Genomic DNA, 6,000 nt, shown 5'->3' with positions numbered 1-6,000 from the left:
AGAATATCAAATAGCAATTCTTTCGGGGATGTTCGTCAAGACCTCTATTGAGAATTTTATCCAGGAATTCCCCAAGGGACTTCTAATAACAATTCCTACGGGGATTTCATCCAAAAATTCTTTTGTGCTTTCCTCCAGGAATTGCTTCGAGAATTACCTCCAGAAGCACCTCCGGAGATTGGTCCAGGAATTCCCCTGAGCATTTCATCCAGAAACTTCCCTGGCAATTTGCTCAAGGAATTACCAAGGGGATTTCCAATAGCAATCCCTCAGGGGATTTCGTCCAGAACTTCCTCTGGGTTTTTCACCCAAATAAATCATAGAGAAATTTCTCTGGGGATTTTCTTCAGAAAATCTTTCTGTGATTTTTTTCAGAGAATTTTTCTGGAAATTTTCTCCAGGTAGTTCGTAGGAAATTTGCAACAGGATTTTTTCCGAAAATTTGTTCCAGGAATTTCTTAGAGGATTTTCTTCAGACATGCCCCCGAGGATTTCTTCCAAGAACTTTTCCGAGAATTCCCTCCAAGAAATAATCCGGGGATTTCCTTCGCAGTTATTCTTCAAGAATTCCTCCGGGAATTCTTTTGGAGCTCCACCAGGAATTCCTTCGAATTTCCTTCTTAGTTTCTTCTGGAATATCTCTTGAGTTCGTCAAGCAATTACCCCGGAGTTTCTCTAGAAACGCCTCCAGAGTTCCTCCAGAAACACATCCGGAGTTCCTCCATAGTTTTTCTACGATTTTCTTTTGGAGATTCTGTAGAATTTTGTCCAGAGTTCCTACAGGAATTCCTTTAAAGTTCTCTGGGTATTCTTTCGGTGCTTCACCGTTCATTCCTCCTGAGCTACTTTGGAGTACTCTGGATTTCCTTTTTAGCTCCTTTGGAATTGTTGCGTAGTTCTTTCTGGTATTCCTCAAGAAATTTTCCGGGTTTTCCCCATGAATTCCTCTGTAGGTGCTCTAACAATTCATCCGGCGTTTCTTCAGAAATTTCTCCGGAGTTCTTCCTGAAGCTTTGAAGAAACTTCGAAGCATATGCTGGATAAAATCCAAAAGAATTGCTGAAAGAACTCCAGAGGAATTTCTGGAGCAACTCAGGAGGAATCACCGGTGAAGCTCCGAACGAACTCTAAAGAAATTCCTGTAGGAATTTTGGACATAGCCCTAGAAAATCTCCAAAGGAAATCCTGGAGTAACTACGAAGCAATTCCTGGAGAAACTCCGGATGTGAAAGCAGTAATTGCTTGACGAACTCCGAAGAAATTCCTGGAGAAACCTCGCTTAATCTGAGATAACGCCCTAAAAGCCATTGGTAACCGAGTGTGTAGCTCGGTGTTTCTGAGCAAATGAATGAATGAGCATCCAAACCAACAGCACTGGCAGGTAAATAATGATCCTTTCTTCACCATAGCGTTGTTAAACTGCGTGTAAATCCATTCAAATGCTCAAAAACAACGAACTACACACATGGTTACCATTGGCTTTTAGGGCGAGATCACAAATTATTCGAGAAGCTAAGAAGAAAATTCAAATTCCCACAGTTAGAAGGAAACTCCGGAAGAACTTTCTAGAAATCCAAATGAATCGTTTGATGAATTTTTGGAAGAAATCTAGGATAACTGCCGGTGGATTCCGGAGGATGTTCCGAGGAATTGCTGGATGATATCCAGAAGAATTGCCGATGGAAATCCGGAATAATTTTTAAAGGAATTCTCAGAAGAAGTCTAGAAAAATTCCTGGAGAAACTTTTGAGAAATTTTCTGAGGAACTCTGGACAAACTCCCGGAGGGAATGTAGTGAATTATTCGAAGTTACTTCAGAAGAATTCCATTTCATGTTTACTACGATGGTCCTCTCAATCAACTTTCCAAAGCATTTCTGTTCTATGAGTTGATGGGAACTTCAATAATCGATTCATGGAGGTTTGCCTGTACTTGAGGATTTCTGGAAAATTCTGGAGATATTTCTAAAAAAAATCAGGACGAATTATGGAGAAAATCCGAAGCAACTCCTGGTGGAGCTCCAAAAAAATTCCCGGAAGAGTTCTTGAAAAACAAATCTCGGAGGATTTTTTGGTGGAACTCTATGGAGGAAATCCTCGGCTCCGGAGGGGAAACTTTAAGAGGAGTTCTTGGGACATCCCTGAAGAATTTTTTTGAAAAAATCGTCGGATGAATTTCTGAAGAAAATTCCGGTGGAATTCCTGGTGAAGCCAGATCCTATTCTTGGCACATTTGATTCATTTCGGCAGAGAGGTTTTTGTAAGCTACATAGCTTATATTTGGTCAAAATATGCATCGTACTAAGGCGCTTCTAATTGCAAAGTTTCAGACGATTCGGTCGAGAAGAACCCCCCATGCCAAAGTTGTTCTGCACAATACTTTTTGTCTAAATGTCCAAACAATACGGAACAAACACTTCACGTTATGTCGTGCAAACACTGTACCTGTCAATAATGATAAACAATAAGCAAGAATAGCAACTACCGGTGCGGAAACAGGGTCGTACTCTACCAACCTTGATATCAACGATCGGTGCAGAAATGAAAGAATAGCTAAAATAGAACCGCTTTGCGTATTCATTTTATGCACGCATCTGTGAGCAATGGGCATCGTCTAATGAAGAAAAAAGGTTAACGCGCAACTATTCAGAAAGAACAATCTGAGAATCGTGGGTTCGATTCCCACCAGTTGAGTATCTTCTCGTAAAGGGAATTGTCTCGACTTCCCAGGGCATAGAGTATATTCGTACCTGCCACACGGATATACACATGCAAAAATGGTCAATTGGCGAAAAAAGCTCCCAGTTAATAAATGTGGAGGTGCTCATAAGAACTCCCAGCTAAGAAGCAGGCTCTGCCCTAGTTGGGACGTACCGCCAGATAGAAGTTCATTTTGTCACTAGCATTTTTTTTCCATTTTTATTCATTTAGAAGGAGTTGAACCCGAAGGTCATTTGTCCCCAACGTCCCAAACCTCTCTACTCCCAAAGGATTCTTATCACAAAATCCAATCGTCGAGCCATATTCATGCTCAGCAGGAATTAAACAAGTAACCGAAAGCAATATCGGCAACAATAAATTTGTCCACCAGCACAAATCATCACGGGCATGCCACAGGAATGGCAAGAATAAAAAGCATGCTCACAATCTTGGCACTCAATCTGACACTCTTGATTACAGATTTATTACCGAGAAAACATGAGCTCACATAAAACTCGAACCGAATCCAGCTTCTAGCTTACATTAGCTCCCACGGACACACACACCCACAGAAACGGACCACTCGATTTCAGATTTAAGGGGTAGTAAGGAAAACTGAGATCTCATATCCGAACAAAAACTTCCGATCAGATCGATTTTAATTGGATTTTGCATTGCTGGAGTGGCCGGGTCTGCGTTGCTATGGGGGGGGCGAAACGAGGAAGTAAGGATTGTCCCCAATAGTTTGGATTTGTGTTTTTTTTTTTTCGTTTCAAGTGTGTTGTAGGTTAAATCCATTTATGATGCTTATAAAGTTGGAAAAGCAGATTGGGAGCATTTTGGGGTTGGGGTTGGTTTATATTTTTCTATCCAATATGGAATTATTCTAATGGAGGATTAGAAGAATAATGTTTGGGATAAACTGTGACATAAATTTCCTAGAAATATGTTCCATAAATTGAATCAGTTTATCATGGAGAATTAGGTTTGAATGCAGAGATAAAGCATGGATTCATTTGAACCTCTAAAAGTGTTATTTTACGAGCTTCTCTCTATTCGTTCTTCTCAGCGTCTTGAACTCTGATTAGAAACATTTAAAATTATTAGTAAATATATTGATAAGATAAAAAAATATTATGTTTCGCAAACTTGAGAGAACAATTGGAGCTCTTCCCATGCAGCTAAGGGGTCATGCACTAATTACGTCACGGCCCAAGGAGGGGGAGGGGGTTAAGCCAAGCGTGACGAGCCTTACAACATTTTCTAAGGACTCATACAAAAAACGTGACGAAGGGGGGGGAGGTGGTCGAAAATGTCAATATTTAGTGTGACATAATTTGTGTACCATCCCTAATGATGATCATATCTCTGCAAGGGATTCTAAGAGGATTCTTTTCTGTTGTCTCTTATAAAACGATAGGGGAGCTCACCCATACGATTGAGCGCGTCAACAAAGTAGCTGGTGCGAATATGGGGAAATGAACCACGGCACACAAATTCAACGCTTTCTTTGCGTTTCATTCTGAAGAAATTAATTCACACTTCCTTTTTTGTCTGTTATCTCTGGTTTGATTTTCTGAAGAAACATTTGCTTTTCTGCAGCTCATTACCATCATCAGCTTAAGCAGATTTCGCTGCGTTTCATGCGTTTTGTACTGTTTTCTCTCGTAGGAAAAGGTAAACATCAGAAAAATATAGGTGTGTGAGTGAGAACGTCCACGCTTCAATATCCAACGCTTGTCAAATGATGAGGTATCTATTCTGCGTCCGACAGTCACTCTGATCGAAAGTGTTAGTTGCGCGATTTAAATCAAGCCATTTCGCGTGCATGCGATCTGTCCCCCTCGCTTGTCCACCTCATCGGTGTGGCAAATCGTCGAGCGTTGCTGTACCAACCGACATTAGCAACCAGCATCAGAAGTCGCCGTCTGTCTTCAACCAACATGGCCGCCCTTCCACCGACAACCAGCAACCGAGTGGCTCCAAAAGGCCGTGAAAGGACGATGTGGATTTAACTGATCCATATGCCAGACTGTTGGCTAGAAGCAAGTTTGCTGCGCTACCAGTAGACCCGACCCCTCCTCGAGCCCACGCTGCGAATGTTCAGCCGACATTTTGGGGAAGGATGTGGCCGTGCTTTGGAGCGAGACTATGTTTACCACCAGCGCCTACTATCAGGAGGTGGGTTATCTCCTATAGGAAAGGCGTTGCGAGTGTTACACCCACGATGCTCCCGGCAGCAAATCTTTCAAGGTGCTCCTTCGCGGCTTGCCGCAAAACTCCTTGGAAGAAATCATCAGCGAGCTGAGGCTGGCCAAGCTGAAGCTTCAGAAGGTGTTCCCCATCAGGATGGAACTAGAAAGCATCTGGTGCATCTCGAAAAGGGCTCCGCTACAATGGCGAATGTTGCGAAGGTCCTGCACCTCTTCCAGATGGTGGTCACGTGGGAGAAATACCGGCCAAAGAAGAAGGATGTTACGCAATGTGGCAAGTGCCTTGTGTTCGGCCATGGGGCGAAGAACTGCCACATGCTTCCACGATGCGGCAAGTGCGCTGCTGGTGCGCACCTCACAGTAACATGCCCCGATGGACGTGAGAGTGAGGCCGAAGTGCATCAATTGCGGAGCACAGCCCTTCGGCAACCACCAAAGCTGGGTGTGAAAGGCGTCCCCTTCTTCCCCCGCTCACCGAGGAAATTTCCCGCGGCTCCGGTACCAAGTACAGAACCTACCGCCGCTACAACCCTACCATCGCCAGCAAGCCCCCCAGTCGACATCCACCGGCCAGAAGCCATCCGTCTAGCAACGTTTCGCGGTAGCCGCCTCAGCCCCATCCGTGCCAAAAACCCCACCTCACAGCTGGTCCAACCAGGGACGTTCCCCAACCGTCGACCCGTTAGACTATGGATCCCTCTACTCCCCGGCGGTAGTCACTAAGCTCACCATGGCTTGTTCGAGCGGCTGGGAGCATGTCGCTCTAAAGTTTAGAGTCTAAATGAGAACAAATATGTGCCGTGACCATCACGGTGCAAACCTTCCTCGCGGGATATGGACCATGAGGGAATCACCAGAGTACCCAACTAGAACGCTTGCTCCTTAAAGAGCAATAACCGAGAACCAGGAAGTTATCGATGTAGCATTAATTACGGAGACGTACCTCAAGCTGGAAATTAACATCTTCATCCCCGACTTCCGCCTCGTAAGGCTTGACCGGTGTGGCTCCGAACGAGGAGGCGTTGTGATTGCCTTGCGGAACAATAATGCTTGCCTTGCTGCCGAGCTTCCAGCTGCAAGTCATCGAG

The sequence above is a fragment of the Aedes aegypti genome, chromosome 3 (genome assembly GCF_002204515.2).
Source record: "Aedes aegypti strain LVP_AGWG chromosome 3, AaegL5.0 Primary Assembly, whole genome shotgun sequence".
Classification (NCBI taxonomy): Eukaryota; Metazoa; Arthropoda; class Insecta; order Diptera; family Culicidae; genus Aedes; species Aedes aegypti.
This window is presented reverse-complemented; position numbering follows the sequence as displayed.